The 17,730-nt window shown below is 39.3% G+C and overlaps 1 protein-coding gene across 7 annotated transcripts in view; it reads right to left on the reverse strand.

Moving 5' to 3' along the window:
* Positions 1-17,730, reverse strand: part of MGAT4C (MGAT4 family member C) — a 435,723-nt gene that overhangs the window by 232,479 nt on the left and 185,514 nt on the right. For all 7 annotated transcript variants that reach the window (XM_078394812.1, XM_073000301.2, XM_078394807.1 and 4 more), the window contains exon 2: positions 6,757-6,837. The gene's annotated coding sequence lies outside the window, so the exon portion shown is untranslated. The remainder of the gene's footprint in view (positions 1-6,756; positions 6,838-17,730) is intronic.

Genomic DNA, 17,730 nt, shown 5'->3' on the forward strand with positions numbered 1-17,730 from the left:
ATTTAATCAGTGTTATGAATTTGTATGAGTAAGCACACCATCAACATGGGCTATTTAAATAAGAATTAGCATAAGTAATCTTCTCTTGTGAGGTCATGGTATCCAATTATGTAGTAATCTCAGTACTACTAGATTTACTCTTCATGCCTACCTGTATTCAGCTAAAATGCTATCAGTACCCCTTTCTATCTTATTAGGTAATATAAAAAAAGATTGTTTGATTACTTGAGGGATTTATTATTGACTATTAAATACTACTGCACAAAGATAATCTGTGGTCAGGAACCTTGTGCCCTGGGGTTGAATTTGGCCATATAGGTGTCCAAATCTATCCAGCAAAGTTTCTCAAGTGGTCATACCATACTTCCCCATGACACTGGGGAAACTGACCTCCTATTGGGATACAAGGTCTACAGAAACCCACCCACACAGACCAATACCTACACAACAAACACCACCCACAACAGAAAAGAGGCATAATCAAAACACTGGTAGATCGTGCAAATTGGAACTGTGAAGCTCAGTTTCTCAGCACTGAACTCAACCATCTGAACTGGGCCCTAGAGGCGAATGGCTATTCCAAGAATGATATCAAAAGAGCCATCAAACCAAGAAAACAACACCAAACTGAAGAGGAAAAACAGCCACCCACAAATAAAGTATTTCTGCCGTACATCAAAGGGGTCACGGACTGCATGGGGAAACTTTAGAAAAAACACAACCTACAAACAGTATTCAGACCCACCACAAAAATACAACAAATGTTACAGTCAGCAAAGGACAAAAGGGACCCTCTCACCACTGCAGGAGTATACCGGATACCTTGCAGTTGTGGACAGGTATATATTGGAACCACAAAACGCAGCATTCACACCAGAATCAAAAAAACATGAGAGACACAGCAGACTAAAACAACTGGAAAAATCTGCAGTAGCTGAACATGCCCTAAAACAAGCTGAACATGAAATTCTATTTCAAAATACTGAAGTACTGGACGACACCAGCAATCATTATGTTAGACTGCACAGGGAAGCCATTGAAATTCATAAACATCAACAGAACTTCAACAAAAAGGAAGGCCTAAAACTAAACAAGGCCTGGCTTCTAATACTGAATAATACAGCCTGCAAAAGGTCAACGAACTCTACCCAGCCACAAGGACCAGGGATCATTGCACAAAAAAGACCAGCTAATGACACCCATCAATCACAGTGACAGATAATCTCTCTCCCCCTTATCACAACAAAAAAAACACTGATCACCCTATCTCCTGAAAAGGACAAAAGCTGTTCCCACAGCTATAAATGCTCAACTATCCAACAAACAGCAGCAGAGCATGGACAGAGTTCCTACTCCAGTCCTCTGAAGATGCTGACCACAGAGACTGCCAAAACGTCAGGCAGAACAACCTTCAGAACACGGCCAAAGAGCCCAAAAAACCCACAACAACCATTTGATGCATGTGGATTGCATCCAGAGAATGTTAATAGTGACATTCTAGAACCCCCAAATGCACCCCCAAAGCATTTTGTTTCGTTTTTTGTTTTTGCTTTTGTTTTGTTTTTAATGTGGCACTCCTGTTGCATAAAGACAGTGCTATTTGTTACAGATGATGACACAGATAAGAATGTCCAAATGGAACACTCATGAATTTTCTACTTTTGTGAAATAGATTGAATTTGAAAATCAGCACTGAGGTTCCACACCCATACTACATAGGTAGTTAAGACTTTAAGACTAGGATGTTAAATCTGGTTTTTGATGCATGTATGTTATTTCTTTTACTAAATTATGGGGATAGAAGGCTTTGATTTTAATCTAGCAGAATGCTAAATGCAGAAGAGTAGAAGTTGTGTGGTTTTTTTTGCAGGTGCAAACCTTGAGTGAATTGATGTCATATTATTTGTGTTAATTTGATACATTTGCTTTTCCATTCAATTCCATTGAACTAAAAAAGTAAAATTTCTCTCTCTTTCTGTCTCTATCCCTCTCTGTGTTATATTTACAATTGCGCATTGTGAAATGAGCTCACTGCACTTGATGATATAGTTTGTTAGACAGCTTCTCAGGTCACAGTCTCATTTGAAAGTTGCAAACTGTGGAACATGTTTTTATTTTGAATGCTGTAGAATTTGCATAGTTAATTGAATCCTTCTTTCAATCACATTGTCTGGATGTTGAAAAAGCTGTTGCTTTGCTTTAAGTAGCAAATAGGAGTATTACTTAAAATGAGACCAGTTTCCTTAAAGCAGCTGAGCTTGCCCACTTCTCAGATAGTGTTGATGCTCCCATAACTGGCATTCCGCACCATACATGGATTTTCAACAATAAACTCTACTCAGCTCAGTGAGCTTAATGCTAGGTAGGGGAGGGCGCCTTGTGATTCAAGCACAAAGTGTACCTCACCACCTGCCTGGCCCATGGGCTGCCTGGGATTTCTAGAACTATAGGTACTTGCTACAATTACAAATTGACTAGAAGCCATTGATAGGCTGAGCCTACGTGCCATTACTACAATTTGTGGTACTATTATCCACAGTTAAACTATGGTATTTGTAATGAATCACTCACCATCAAATTTTTGGCAAATAACATAGTTTAACTGTGGATGATAGTGAACCCTTATACTAGAGAGAGAGAGAGAAGAATATATGTTCTTTTCCTATTTTTTTTAAATAGGGACTGCTCCAGGGACTGCTCCAGAAATATTGAGCCATGGTTGGCAAGATGAGACATGGGATTTTAAAATACATACATATACATATACATATACATATACATATACATATACATATACATATATATACAGATGCGCGCACACACACACGCACACATGTATACAAACACACAAATACACACATTCATATATATAAATATGCATATGCATATGTATGTGTGTATATATATATATATACACACACACACACATACATACATGCATACATACATACACACACACACACACATATACAGTACATATATAAACACACATATATACATATACATATACATATATACACATATATACACACATATACATATACACACACACCTAAATGGCAGTTAAGATCTAGCCAGGGGGCCCTTTTGAAAGAGCCGTCCCTCAAGGAGGTAAGAGGGATGGCTTGTAGACAAAGGGCCGTTTCGGCAGCTGCCCCCAGACTATGGAATGCCCTCCTGACTCAGATTCGTCTGGTGCCAACGCTGATGACGTTTCGGCGCCAGGTCAAAACCTTCCTGTTCCAGAAGGCTTTCAATTGAAATAATATCAGCTGTGGGTCTGATGGCAATTTTTAGAGTATATATTTTTAATTACATTTTAATTATTTTGCCCTTTTATTTTGCCTTTTTATTGTATTTTAAATATTGTAAGCCGCCCAGAGACCCTCAGGTAGTGTGGGCGGCATGTAAGTTAAATAAATAAATAAATAAATAAATAAATAAATAAATAAATAAATAAATAAATAAATAAATAAATAAATAAATAAACAAACAAACAAACAAACACACACACACACACATATACATACATACACACACATATATACACACATACACACATACATATACATACATATGCATATATATATACACATGCACATGCATATACATATACACACATATATACACATACACACACACACACACAGATAGATAGATAGATAGAAAGATAGATAGATAGATAGATAGATAGATAGATAGATAGATAGATAGATAGATAGATAGATAGATAGATAGATAGATAGATAGATACTGTATGTGTATATGTATACTGTATATATATATATATATATATATAGAGAGAGAGAGAGAGAGAGAGAGAGAGATACATGTATACACACACACACACACACACACACACACACACACACACACACACGGCTTGTTTGTCTTCTCAAATACATTCCTTATTCAACTCACAGAATAAATATCTGGGTGAAACATTAAGAGTTGTTTAGTTGAAGATGATCTTGTTTTTCAGCTATCTACACTACAAGGTATTATTTTTCTTTTCTTTTAAGAAATGTATTTAGAAAAATCTGAAAAGTGTTTGTACCTTTCAGCTGAAAAAGAGTATAATTGGCTTTCAGCTGATCTTCCTTTTGGAATCTGAAAAGCTAGTATGCAATTTAAATTTCTCTATCCCACCATCCACTGCCAGCTAAAACTGTGGGTGGCAGGCAGACCATTAACCACATTTTAGGAAATGTAACTAGAAATTATATTACCATTTGGTAAAGTGTGTAATTTGTTTTTAAACACCACCACAAAAGGTTCAAGTAAAGGAATTTGATTATAATTGATTTAGTTTCCTTGAAAAAAAAAGTTCAGGCATATTCGTATTCACCAGCCACTGATTCTATTTTACTAGATTTCACATAAATGCTGTGCAATACAAAAATTATCAGAATGTTTATCTATGTTATATTAAAAAGTTACCAGCTTTTCCAGGAAAAGGCAGATGCAACATCTCTTAATTAGATTGGGGATTCGGCTGCCAGATCTTAAGCAGAAACAGTGGTACTGAGTCAAGTGTGCTCCATCCAGCGGCAAGGCTCGGCTGACCCCCAAATGTGACCTGTTCCCAGTGGAAAGCAATTTAATGCTTCGCCACTCAGCGTGTTAGGTATATCAGAATGCAAAACAATACCCAGATAAATTAGTGAAGGTACATCTGAAAAGGACTGCTTCAGGGCTGCTTATCTGGAACCCAGCCAGCGTGCTTCACCTCTCTTTCAAAATGTAAAGCCAAATGACAGGCTGCCTGGGCAAGTTCTCATCAAGGAAACTGTCTCCGTTGTCCATTAGCAGAGAAATCTCTCTATGGTTTAAGAAAATGTGACAGCCATAAAAGCCGAGGGAAAGCTATCTGCCGGTAGGAAATTTCATCAGTGCAGGAAGCATCTTAGTGCCTTCTGGAATTTTTGCTAGTTCTTTTCTGTCTTCCACTCCTCCTGCCTGACAGTTCAGATACCCTCGGGTTTCAGTCAGGGCAAAGTTCGAAAGGCCCATTCTAAGGAGGAGAAAACTGTCAAACACTAGCAAATAGACCAAGAGGCAAATAATGAAAGTCAGTGATTTCAGCAATCTTATCTCCCCAGCACAGGGGCTGCTGTTGTTTCCTGGATAGCATATTAAATGTTCTGAGCAGTTCACATGTTTTCAGATTAGCTACCATCAGCACAACTTACTAAAAGCAGAACTCAGTACCACCAAATGGGAAGGGAACATTGCTGCAGTACATTTGCAAGGAAACTCTTTTTCTGTATCTTGAAAAAGAAAAAGATTGGGCTTGTCTGCAACGTAGGGATATTAGACCTGGAAGAATAATAATAATGTCTAGAAAGACGTCCTTCCTAAGACTTACCTTGAGGAACTGAGGGGTCAGGCATTACAAACAAAGGGTGTGCTCTTCCAAAGAATGAGTGCTGAACAAGTAACTCTGGGGTGTGGCAGCAAGGAGTGTAGTCCACAGAGTCACTCAGAAAATTTGACTCTCTTGTTTAGTTACTGAAGATATACAAGGGGGAGTTGTGCTGGTTGCTATTAATGATGAGACATCCATGCAACTCTATGTCCAGTACAGCATTTTCAAGGGCTGGATGACCAAATGGGTTGACCAACCCACAACACATACCACAAATAAACAAAATCCTGTAATTTGGACCTCATACTACATCTCATTTATATGCTGATGTTTCAGTAAACTTATCTTAAAAGTTTGTGTTAAGGGCTTACAATTCTTTGCTATTTTCTCCTTCTGCCAAATAAATGGACAGTATTGTGTAAAAGCAGTGTGTATGTAAAAATCTTGAAGATATCATCTCTGCATTACAAAAATGTGTTTTTGTATGATTTAAAAGACAACAGTAACTACCTCATTGCTCTTGAGCACAAATGGAAACATTTGACCACAAGAAATTAATATTGTAATTGGAATAATAATAATAATAAAAACAGACTGTCTGAGCACATTAAAAAGAGTTAAGGGAATAATTAAGGTGGGTGGCGCTGCGGGTTAAACTGTAAAGCCTCTGGGCTGAAAGGTCGAAAGATCAGCAGTTCGAATCCACGTGACGGAGTGAACCCCCGTCACTTGTCCCAGCTCCTGCCAACCTAGCAGTTTGAAAGCACATAAAAATGCAAGTAGCTAAATAAGTATCACTACAGTGTGAAAGTAACGGCGTTCCGTGTCTAGGCCACGTGACGACGGAAACTGTCTATGGACAAATGCTGGCTCTATGGCTTGGAAATGGGGATGAGCACTGCCCCCTAGAGTCGGACACAATTGGACAATTTGTCGAGGGGAACCTTTACCTTTACCTTAGCCCCATTAGGCATCTTGAAGTCAACAAGTACCCCACATTCTTTAGATATGCTTCCACGGGGCAATTTTCACTTCCTTTGCTCTAATATATTTTTCCAAGCTCTACTGGAAACACAGGCTATGTAGGGGCTCTGGGGCCATACCCCCTACAAGGTATTCTTGAGGAAAATGTTAAGCATGGCCCATCCATTTTCAATCATGACTTTGTGTTATTGTGGGGCAGCTCTTAAATATCTTCAGACCATTGTGCCGAGTCCATGATGGTCTCTGCCAGGAGTGAGGGCCCTGGGGTCAGGACTGGCATGCATAGCCACACAGAAACATCCAAAAAAGACTGTGAAAACAAACTGAGGAGGGCTAACATCTTGTCCACATAGTATCATTTTGAAGAACTCAGAGATTGGCAAAAATAAGAAGAAACAACTTACCTTCAGCTTGTTTCATTGGTGGGTCCAATCCATCAATTTAAACTCGCCTGGCAATGAAAATGATGTTTGCCATGCAGATCTCTGTTAAACCAAAAACAGATTAAGGAATCAAATGATATTTTCAAAATGCCAAAAATCTAATTTCTTTCTACATGCATACAGTTTCAATCAAGCATGGGGGGGAAAAGATCTGAAAATGATTATTTTATATTTAGGTACATACAGTAATGATGCTATGGCAAGGCAGGAATTTGATCTCTCTACTTCAATACATTTCTTCCTTTTATAATTGTCTTTACCTCCTGGGATCCATTTCCCCATGACCTATGTCATTCCTTCTGATTACAGCCAAGGGCTCATTTCCTTGACCCTGATCTGCAGGCACTTGAAGCGTGAAATTAACACAAACTGTAAATAATTTACAAGTATTTCCAGCACAATTTTAATGTCCTAATGGCTTAGGATGGTAATCCAATGCAGATGCCAAAGTGTATACACTGTTGCAAGGTTGCAACTGCATTGCGCTACCCCACTGAGGTTGTAGAACATGGGCACAGAGACAAATGAGTGGAAACCCCACATTTATATGTCTTCTACACACTCAGAACTGCAGTCAAGCAACTTTAACCATTTTCTTCTTCCATGCAATCATTCCATGCCTTCTGAGTACTTCTACATTCTTGATATATTCCATTCAAACTAAAACCAAAACCAAATCAAACCAAACCAAAAAGCCTTGTTTGTCAATCTTGACTGGGGTGGAGATGGTAGATACCGTGAGTGTATATAATATTACATTTTAAACTCACTTTAGTCATAATACTGTTATGACAACATAAATAAATGCAAATAGCTTCTGCTGCCTTGGTACTGAAGAATAAAGCAGGGTTGTGTTATAGAAAATAAAAACATTTTTGAAAAAGAAAAGGAGAACCAGTAACTATGCCCATCTGATTATTCCCTGACTATCAAATGTTCATCTACAAGTAAGAAGAAAGAAGGAGTGGTAGAGTGACTAGTAGTGGCCCAGAGGGGAATCTGCATACCTATGATGTTGATGCCAGATCTTTTTGTTCTACTCTGGCTGGTAATCTGCGTAGCAGAGTTTTGAATTTTTTTTTAAAAAAACCTCTAGTTAAAAACCTCTAGCTCTGCTGCAGAAATACAGATTCACAGAACAGAATTAGCTTGAAGTCTCCCCAGAATAGACTAACCTTTATTATCTAGACAACTGGTACATGCAATCTCAAGAATTCACTCTTAGACTTGGTAAGAGAAAAATTTTAAAAAAAGTTTTATTTACTCTGCTTGTCTGATCTATTCACAGTTGAATACATCAAAGAAAGAGTATACTGTCCAGAAATGACTGCTTACAGCAATAGGCCTCAACAGACTTGCAGCCTGCTTCTAAAAGACTCCGTCAGACAACATTCTATAACTGTTCTCTAACTCCAACTGCCAGCAGATAAAAAAGAGAACGAAAAAGACACTAAAGCAGAGAGGCATGGCTCTCTCAAAAATCAGAGGTAGGGAAGGAACAATAGGTTACTGGCAGATTGACTGACAGCAACCCCAGCCCAGAAAGGCCCTTCCTAACCAAACCTAATAAGGCAGTATATTCGCGAAGGCTTTCACGGCCGGGATCGAATGGTTGTTGTGGGTTTTTCAGGCTCTTTGGCTGCGTTCTGAAAGTTGTTCTTCTTAACGTTTCGCCAGTCTCTGTGGCCAGCATCTTCAGAGGACAGCACTCTGTGCTCTGGTGTAGCTGGCTTTGGGAGTGCAGTATTTATGGCTGTGAGATAGGCTTTTGTCTTTTTCTGTAGATGGGTGATTAGTGTGTATTGTTGTGGGTGTATTGTTGTGCTAAGGAGAAGAGATTATCTGTTCCTGTGGTTGATGGGTGTCATTAGCTGGTCTTTTGTGTGTAGTGATCCCCTGTCCTTGTGGCTGGGTAGAGTTCATTGACCTTATTTTTGAGAGCTGAGAGCCAAGTTTTGTTTAGCTTCACACTTTCCTCTTTTTTTTTTTTTTTTGAAGTTTTGCTGGTGCTTGTGGATTTCAATGGCTTCCCTGTGCAGTCTGACATAATGATTGCTGGTGTCGTCCAGTATTTCAGTATTTTGGATTAGAATTTCATGTCCACTTTGTTTCAGGACATGTTCAGCTACTGCAGATTTTTCTGGTTGTTTTAGTCTGCAGTGTTTCTCATGTTCTTTGATTCTGGTGTGGATGCTTCCAATATATACCTGGCCACAACTGCAAGGTATCTGGTATATTCCTGCAATGGTGAGGGGGTCCCTTCTGTCCTTCGCAGACCGTAACATTTGTTGTATTTTTGTGGTGGGCTTGAATACTGTTTGTAGGTTGTGTTTTTTCAAAAGTTTCCCCATGCGGTCCGTGACCCCTTTAATCACCCATCTACAGAAAAAGACAAAAGCCTATCTCACTGCCATAAATACTGCACTCCCAAGGACAACTACACCAGAGCACAGAGTGCTGTCCTCTGAAGATGCCGGCCACAGAGACTGGCGAAACGTTAGGAAGAACAACCTTCAGAACATGGCCAAAGAGCCTGAAAAACCCACAACAACTAATAAGGCAGCATACAAGGTTAAAATAGCTCCAACAATCTGAGCCCCTCTAAACAGATGAACCAAACTGACATCAGGCTCTTGGAAATACCAATAGAGCAAACAACCAAGGCCATTCTCATCTTTATCTCTCTCTCCTTTTCTCTAAAGAAAAGCAGGGCTAAAAGTCATAAAACTGAAAAAACACAGCCTGATGAGAAGGGAATCATGTGAGCAGCAAGAGCCTGATGAACTGATTGTTTCATACTGACATCTGGAGACTGAGCAGAGACTACAGAATGAGACACAACATTTACACAGTATTAAAAAAGAAAGGAATGAAATTAACTTAAGTTCTGATCCTATACTCATTTACCTCAAACCCAATCTAGTTAATTTCAGGTGTGCTTTGTCTCAAAATGAGTGCTCTTGGAAGGCTGCAACTTTTCAAGACAAAGATACCAGAAAAAGGGCAAGTTTTATGCAAAATATGTTGATTTTCTACATGCCTTTAACTTTAAAGGTCATTATCAATGAACAACAATTGTAAAACACATATAATGTCTAAGAAAATAAGAATAGCTTCCCTTACATTGGAAAAGAAACAAAAATCCATGCTGCCCTTGTGCACATTCCAAAGGCAGAGGTGGATAATATATGTATCAGGCAATGTCAAAAATCCATAAAAGTGAGTGAGCTTTCAACTCCACATGGGTCTTCATCAGGCTGGCCATTACAGAGAGGGTGCTAGGGTGGTGGAGAACCATAAAAGTTCCAAGGACCATGGCTGGAATGTGTACAGCAGGCTTGTTTGAAGCAAGTTCCAAAACAGATTTTGCACACTCAAGTCTGACGTGTGGGTTTCAGATTCCACCTCTGGTGGTAGGGATTACAATGTCTCTCCCAGTCTTCTTAGAAAAAGGGTTATGAGTCATTCAGAGATGAAAATCAGCTTATGTTCATGATGTTTTAGTGGTCTAATAAAGCAATTACGCTCTCTTGTTTTTGGATTCCATTTCACTGGTTGGATAGAAGCATGATATTATCTGAAATTGTGACGAAAGTGTGAGAAACTGTGAATCAAGGTTAGAAAGATGGGGACCACCTTTTGATCCAAAAACCAAATTTGGTTTCAGATGAGTTCTTGAGCAGGCACATTCCAATGGGGATGAGACCAATGGAGAAAAAAAATGATCCAAAATACAATTTTTAGTTTCAAGCTCTTACTGCTACTATCTAAAGTTTAAGAGCAAAAGTATGTGGGGTCTGCACTAACGTCTGTGCTCAACCCCAATTTTTCTTTCCTTTTTCTTTTCCTTTTGCTTTTTGCTGGAAAGCCCTCTAGCGGCAAAAATTAAATAATTGGGGGTTCAAGGACATAGGAGTCCTGGTAAGGTCAAAACATGGTAAAACCCCCTCGCCAATCCCTAGACAGCATTAGGCTATTTTCTGAACAAAAAAAGTGTATTTATGAAAAAAATATGTGATGGAGAAGCAGGGGGTTGGGAGATGGCATGTAGGCCTCTGGGCTTTCCAAGTACAGCACATAAGTTCCCTCTTGCCCTTCTCTGCTTGACACAGCTGCTTCAGCTTTTCAAAATAGGAGCAGTCTAGATCGAGGCCAGGAAACCACCCAATAGTTATAACATGTTTTATACATATTTTCTTCTTGGTGCTATTCTGTGAAGCATTTCTGTTATTTTTATTCACTACACCTGTGCTCAAGCTCTAGTGACTAAAGACTGAAACTCAGAAAGCCAATGGAAAGGTTTTGCAAGAGTAAAGCATACACTTGGGGAGAAAAAAAATTAACTGTGATTATATGGTGAAACATCTACTTCTCAAGGCACTAGTTCAAGAATCAATCTGCAATTGATTTACAGAGGTAATCTACTCTGCTTTGTGATTTACTCGCCACAAGGAGATAGCACAGAGTTCAACCAAAGCTTAATTAGGTTTTCTTCTAATTTTTTTTTAAAAACTTCAAAATAATACCATTATGAATCCATGTACTGAATATTCAAGTTTAATCAACTGGGATGTACATAGTGAAACATATTTGAGGGTGGGTTTTTTTTTCAGTTTCTTTTTCAGCCTCTTTACTTCTTGGGTCCTTTTCTTAAACCCAAGAGGAACTGCCTGTGAGAAGAAGCGGCAGCATACTGGATCCGATACACAGTGATTTGCTTTGACCACTCAGTATCCCATTGATTGGGCTTAACAGATACCCTAATATTTGTGGACGATTTCTCAAGGTACTGTGTCACATGCCTGCTGAAGGAGAAAAGTGAGACACATGAGATGCTGAAGAAGTACATGGCCATGGTGCTAAAGATTTATGATTTGAGTTAACATCAAGTCGGTAACATCTATAAAGCAATTAGAGAGTTAACATCTAGTCTTAAAACATTGTAAAATGCACCAGCTCTGCTCACTTGTTTTGAGAATGTGGAATGCTTAGTACCAATGTCTCCAGGTAAGGGAGGACTCAGACCATCCTGACCTTGAACATTCCTGGCACCTGGAGTCCAGCTAATGCAAACAAATTAGCTTGCACAGCTAGGGCCGGCTAATTAAAAGAAGGTAAATGATTGGTTGATTTGTGGGCCTGTGACTGTTGGGATTTAAGAGAATGTTAGGAAGAACTAAGATATCCTCCATTTTGATTCATCGTCAGGGCATGTTCATGCTTTGTGCTACCTGCTACAAATACCTACGTGCGCGTTTATGAGTATAGCTTAGAGAGTTAGTTTTCATTATTTTCTGTGGGAACAACTTTATCATGCTTAGTGTTCTGTACATTCTGCTTATGTTACCTGATGATGGGTTTTGCTATCAGTAGGCATCCTTCAGTCTCGAAAGACTATGGTAACGTGCTCTGTATGGAGGTCTTGGAACAGCGTCTAGTGTGACTGAGGAGGCCAATTCGAGAGTGACAATCTCTTCCACACTGAAGACAAATCCAATCTGTCCCCTGTCCAGCTCCCTGGTTTTGCTGCTTTTGTGACTTCCTCTTTGCCTCGGTTTTGCTATCACTCCTGAAATTATTGGAACTTTTTACTATGTGTTGCTACTTTTTGCTTTTTAATAAAAAAATAAAAAAATTCCCCAAGCTGTAGTTTCACTGAACCAGCTGCAAAGGGGTTGAAGATACTAACTCCGTGTCTGAGGAAGCTTGGAGATTTTTTTAAAGTGTTTTGGGTTACTTTAAGTTCTGTGCAGGCTTGGTTTGCTACTGGAAGCAACAACTTGCCTGCATGTATTTTCCCTGCACACCCAGAGGTAAGGGGCTCAGAGTGTGCTAGGGAAGGCATTGTGCAGTATCCTCCTGGACAAAAGCCATCCAAACAGAGAAAGTAATGTGACTGGATGATAAGAGGAACCCCTCTGTGCAACCTGTGGATAAATAAATCCTTCCCACATCTTGAACAGCAAATTTGAAGGGAAACCCCAGGTATTTCAGACGGGCAATGATGGTGAGTACCTTTTGCACCACAATAACATATCTCCAGAACAGATTACCATCAAAGGCCACCACAAAAACACTGAGTTGTGACTTAAAAAGATATGAAGTATAAAACATATCAGAGTTTTTAGAAGCCTGGTTTATGTTTATAAGTCAAAACAGAAAAGGCACAAACTAGACTCTAGAACTCGAGAGACTATTTTACTTGCTTATGTCCCTGCTAGCAAAGCCTATAAAGTGATGAACGTAAAAATGTGAAGTCATCATCAGGCATGTGGTGCATTTTGATGAACAAAAGAAAGCGGAGGAAAGAGGAACTGAAGCCCAGTATGTTGGATCTGTCCTAGGTGATGCTGTGCCAGTCTCTTCACACCGTAAACCAGATATGAAGCAGGAAGGTGATGACACACAAACTGAGACCAGTACACTAAGACATGGTAACACAGGTGGGGATATTGAACTGGAAAAGGCACCGATGCCACAAGATGATCCAGAACTAGCCATCAGACATTCATTGCAGTCCAACAAAGGTGTCTGTCATACCTTGCAAGGGCGTCACAGAGAAATGTGCCCGTAACCTGGGAGGAGATTGAGCAGCTGCTCAAGGAAGAGAAAGAAATACTGCACACATATGAGACACAGACACAAGAAAGAAAGAAAGAAAGAAAGAAAGAAAGAAAGAAAGAAAGAAAGAAAGAAAGAAAGAAAGAAAGAAAGAAAGAAAGAAAGAAAGAAAGAAAGAAAGAAAGAAAGAAAGAAAGCCATTAGGTGCAAGTGGTTATTCAAGCTGAACTAGGTATAAAAAGAGAAATGGAACACAAGTCAAAGCTAGTTGTAAAGAAATATGGAAAAGACTTTGATGAAATATTTGCTCCTGTTGTCAAGCACAGAATAATAAGAAAGCTCCTGAATGAGGCAGCCTCCAGTGAGATGCAAGTCAAGCCCCTAGACATCAAGATGTCAACACTGCATTTCTATATGAAAAAATTGCAGAGCAGTTGTAAATGGAGCACTCACTGGGCTTCATCAGCCAGATGAATTTTGTATGCAAACTAAAGAAAGGCCTTTATGGACTAAAGCAAGTTGCTCAGACCTTGAATGAGGAACAAGAAGATGCTACTGCAACAGGCTTCATGGAAGGTAGAAGCAGAAATGGATATTTAAGCTGCATTCCTTCTTCTGTTGATGATTTACTTATAGCTACTAAAAGTACAAGAAAAGTGTACACCATCTGAAAGTGGTAGTAATCAAAGAGTTAGGGTTGCAATATATTATTTGAGCATTCAAACTGAAAGGGAGGCAGATGGGTCATATTTGCTAAATCAGAAATAAAAGATTGTTATGCTTTTGGAGACATTAGGCCCCCAAGATGCTTACAGAAGTACATTTTTGTTCTTTCTGCTATTAATGTCTCAGAGTGAATTACTGAGATTGTAAAAGAGCCAATTAATGAGAAAGAAAGAGGGGGGAACTATTTGGGAATTTGAAGCTATTCTCTTCTTCTATACTTCTTCTGTGTATCAAAAGGATAAATATACCAGAAACTCAAAACTCTGCAGCAATAACAACCTCGCATGTACTAACACTGGGTATCAGTGGGAGGAGCTCTTCACAACCTATGATGATTGTCCTCTGGCAATAACCTATTGCTAAAGATCTTTTTCCCAACTCTGGCTTGCCCTTCTCCTCTTTCTATTTGTTTGCTTCCTTTTGTTTTTTCAGTTCCTTTCTCTGTTCTTAGTCTCTAACCATGCAATCAGCATGGAGAGACTGTCTCCTACAAGGTTAAGACTTGCTTCGACTCATTTTTAAAATTTTTTATCCTTTGACTGTAATTATAGGCAGCGACTGTAAGTAATTCTGCTTTCTTTTTTTTATTTTAAACACTTCTAGGTTGATTTTAGACCAACAAAGTGCTAGTCTGGGAGAGGTAGCGATGAAACTGGGCTGATCTTTCCATGTTCCTTACTCTGCTAATTAAAAGGGAATAACCAAATGTAATTCCCGCAACAATAATTACTTAAAAATAAGTTCTCTTAGTATACAACATGACTAATCTATCAAATTAGCCAAAAAATTTCCAAGGGCAATCAAAAAGGCTACCTTTGAACTTAAACTGTTAAATACCTATTTCTATTATTATTTGATTAGCATGAATAGGCACAATTCCATAATTCACAGGGATGCATTTACACTACTCAAATACATCATTTACGTTTGTGAATCTAATTAAATAGCCATGTGCTGTTAAGTCCTTCTCATCCAAAAGAAAATAACTGCTTTTTTTATTATGATAACAATAATACACAGCAATTCTTTATTAACAGATTAAGCCTTCACTACAACATAATTAATCACAATGATTTAGTTTGGTAGTCCTGCAAATGAAATATTACATTCATGCCCCTTATTTTCAATTATTGGATAAGGAGATTAATCTCAGGTTACCGCTGCTGGGAAAATGATTTACATCTGTGTATAAACAAGGGGACTGATGATTGGGACTGGGTGGTCTTGTGGGAACCTCTTTTTAAATATCAGTTTATCTTGAACCTATGAAGAATAAATTGTATTTAACAAATTTGGTGCCCCTGACTGATATCTTATCAGATGGGTACAACATTTTAACAGTTGAAATACATGCATACACAGATGTACTTGGCAGGATCCAGCAGGGAACACCTGGCAGTAGAATAGTAGAACCCAATGGAACCAAGAGGAAGCAATCTCCTGCCTTCTTCCAGTGTCCCGCAAGGAATCCCAAAGTTGGTTCTGAACGGTTGGAATGTCCCTATTTGGAGCTAGTTTTCAAGTAGCATGCAGGGTTGCAGTTCGAGGTAGAAAAAAATTCTGAAAGATCCATTAGTGAAACGTGCTTTCTTGGAAGAAATCAACCAACAATCTTGTTCTACACAGCTTTAGTAGAAATCATGACAATACAATGAGTCAAAATGCCCTGGGGAATATAACTGCAGATGCCACAAAAGAAGAAACAGTTTCCAAAGTTTTCAACATTATCTTTTACTCGTCAGCTTCCCTGCTGCCCTTTCCTGCTCCTGAGAGTCAAATATAATCTAAGAAGATTTCCTCCTACAAAGGCAGTAAGTCTTTCTCTTGCAGTCTTGATGGAAAGCGATGACCTTTAAGGAACCCTCTGTCTTTTTTTTTTTGGTTGCAGTCCAGTTCCACTAATGAGGAAAAGAATGCCACATTTGAAGCCAGGCAGAAACCTTTCATGAGCTACCTACCTAAAGTAAGCAATCCACATCTTTTAAATGGTGCTGATGGGAAGAAAAAAAGTGTGAGTTTGAAAGCTTTCTCTATGCTCCTGCATTTTCTAAGCCTTTTTGAAACAAGATTTTTCCTGTTGTTGAACAAAATGCTCCAGTTCTTTAGAAACAGAGAAAGCAAAGACCCTCGAAAATACATGAAGCAAACTTTGTTTTGTTTAATGGAGTCTTCTTGTTCAAGCTAGGGTAGAATATCTGCTCTTATTGCAAAGATCTTTAAAATGGTACCTGGAGCAGGGCATCCTCTTTTCAAGGATACAGAGTAGAGGTAATGTCCAGGTTTTAAAAAACACAGCCACTATTTCTGTATATGTGGCTGTGTTTTAATGCAAGCTGTGCTAAAACAAGGTGCATGACTCTTGTAGCTTGCTTCAGGGAACAATGCCCCTTGTGCTTCCCCAATTTTTGTAGGGAAAAAAGGCAGCCCCCCCCCAAGAACAGCCTTGAGGGACTATGGGTGTCTTGATTTCCATCTCTAATGCCCAAACCGCTGATGAGCCATGCTTCGGCAGTGCAGTTCCTCTTTGCCTCCCTCCCTGGAGGATCGCGAGAATTTCAGTCTCACGAGAATATCCTGGGAGGAGAGGGGGGAATGATGGGCTGTTTAAGGGCTGTTCTGCCCTCTCTCCTACCTCTTCCTTGGCTGGCAACAGACACGGGTGGAGTTTTTTCTGCTTGGCTGTTTTTTCATTGCATAGTCCCCAGCAAGGCCTGCACAGCTTGGAGTTCAGGAAGGGGGGGCAGCATTGGCTCCCCCCTGCAGTTTGATTGATCCTTATTTGATTATGTTGCTTAGCTTTTAATTAATTATTTGTACTTAATTTTAATTGATTCCTTGTATTCAATTACCATAGCTTGGTAAAATAAAGGGGGGGTGACCATATGGTCACACGGCCCACACCTAGTGCAATCAGATCTTTGGTATTGTTGGACGTTTGCCTTGGGTTATCTTTGTATTAGCCTTTGAAAGTTTATAAAAAATTTTTAAAAAGAAAGAGAGAAAGGACGACAGACAATACTAATAATAATATTAGAAATATTGAGGTTTAAGGAGCAACAGAAGGAGGATCTCGTCATCATAACAGTTGGCAGAGCACCTTATTGTTGTGGAGTTTGGGCGGATAGGAGGCGGCTGTGGGGCAGCAAGGCCATTCAGCTCCTCAGCTGTTCGGCGCTCCGCTTTACACCCCTCCCCCTCACTCCTCCCTCCTTCGAAGGGAGCGAGGTGAAGCTCTTGTGTAGCACTGATTTGACTTGCACCACGTGCATGGCATTTGGGAATAGGCACACTTACTTGGTGAATCAAAAAATATTTTTTAAAAAAAAACAGAATAGTAATACTTCTAATATAGCAGGAAATACTAATAATGTAGCAGGAAAGTACATCCCTGTACATCTGTGTTACATACAGGGGTAGCCAGCTGGTACCCCTCTTGTTGGTTAAATAATAATATTAATAAGATTATGTGGAATGTGGCCCGGTGTTATTGGGCTTGATACAGGCTCAGATGGTAATTGAACCTAGGTTTACAATGGCCTCACGTAAAGGTCAGGGTAATCGAAAGGGGAAACAACTGGCCAAAAACAGCCAGTTCCTCAGGTGTTGCCACCTCAGTCTTCCTCAGATGAGGAATCTTGGCCAGTATGC

The sequence above is a fragment of the Pogona vitticeps genome, chromosome 5 (genome assembly GCF_051106095.1).
Source record: "Pogona vitticeps strain Pit_001003342236 chromosome 5, PviZW2.1, whole genome shotgun sequence".
Taxonomy (NCBI): Eukaryota; Metazoa; Chordata; class Lepidosauria; order Squamata; family Agamidae; genus Pogona; species Pogona vitticeps.